Source organism: Poecilia latipinna, unplaced genomic scaffold, assembly GCF_001443285.1.
Source record: "Poecilia latipinna isolate Pla-1442-1.1 unplaced genomic scaffold, P_latipinna-1.0 Scaffold2559, whole genome shotgun sequence".
NCBI classification, from domain to species: Eukaryota; Metazoa; Chordata; class Actinopteri; order Cyprinodontiformes; family Poeciliidae; genus Poecilia; species Poecilia latipinna.
This window is the reverse complement of record NW_015115175.1, coordinates 81,801-83,084: the sequence shown is the minus strand read 5'-3', so window position 1 is coordinate 83,084 and position 1,284 is coordinate 81,801. Positions and strand designations below refer to the sequence as shown.

The 1,284-nt window shown below is 29.6% G+C and overlaps 1 long non-coding RNA gene across 1 annotated transcript; it reads left to right on the top strand.

Annotated features, from left to right (window-relative positions):
• The first annotated feature begins 686 nt into the window (after positions 1-686).
• LOC106938307 (uncharacterized) lies at positions 687-1,234 on the top strand. The gene is made up of 2 exons (XR_001422589.1): positions 687-737; positions 1,190-1,234. It is a non-coding gene; the product is annotated as an uncharacterized LOC106938307 (long non-coding RNA).
• Positions 1,235-1,284: the final 50 nt, after the last annotated feature.

The following is a 1,284-nucleotide window of genomic DNA, read 5'->3' as shown; positions in this document are numbered from 1 at the left end:
AAGAAAAACGCTCAATTTTGATGAAAAAAATTAATAAATAATGGAAAATGGCTAAAAATGGCAAACAAATGTCTGTGCCTCATCTATACAGACAAGTAGAACAATTTCAAAGTATTTTTGAGTCAATAGGTCACATGACCTGGAAGCTATTGAAGAAAAACGCTCAATTTTGATGAAAAAAATTAATAAATAATGGAAAATGGCTAAAAATGGCAAACAAATGTCTGTGCCTCATCTATAAGGACTATTATAATAATTTCAAAGTGATTTTGAATCAATAGGTCACATGACTTGGAAGCTATTGAAGAAAAACACTCAATTTTGATGAATAAAATTAATAAAAAATTGAAAATTATTTAAAATGGAAAACAAATGACTGTGCCTCGTCTATACAGACTAGTAGAACAATTTCAAAGTGATTTTGAGTCATTAGGTCACATGACCTGGAAGCTATTGAAGAAAAACCCTCAATTTTGATGAAAGAAATTCCTAAAAAATGGAAAATGGCTAAAAATGGAAAACAAATGTCTGTGCCTCATCTATAAGGACTATTATAATTATTTCAAAGTGATTTTGAATCGATAGGTCACATGACCTGGAAGCTATTGAAGAAAAACCCTCAATTTTGATGAAAAAAAATCCTAAAAAATGGAAAATGGCTCAAAATGGAAAACAAATGTCTGTGCCTCATCTATACAGACTAGTAGAACAATTTCAAAGTGATTTTGAATCAATAGGTCACATGACCTGGAAGCTATTGAAGAAAAACACTCAATTTTGATGAAAAAAATTAATAAAAAATGGAAANAAAAATGGAATTCAAATGTCTGTGCCTCTTCTAAAGGGACTAGTATAATTATTTCAAAGAGATTTTTGAGTCATTAGGTCACATGACCTGGAAGCTATTGAGGAAAAACACTCAATTTTGATGAAAAAAATTCCTAAAAAATGGAAAATGATTTAAAATGGAAAACAAATGTCTGTGCCTCATCTATAGGGACTAGTAGAATTATTTCAAAGTGATTCTGAGTCATTAGGTCACATGACCTGGAAGCTATTGAGGAAAAACACTCAATTTTGATGAAAAAAATTCCTAAAAAATGGAAAATGGCTCAAAATGGAAAACAAATGTCTGTGCCTCATTTATAAGGACTATTATAATTATTTCAAAGTGATTTTGAATCGATAGGTCACATGACCTGGAAGCTATTGAATAAAAACCCTCAATTTTGACGAATAAAATTCCTAAAAAATGGAAAATTATTTAAAATGGAAAACAAATGA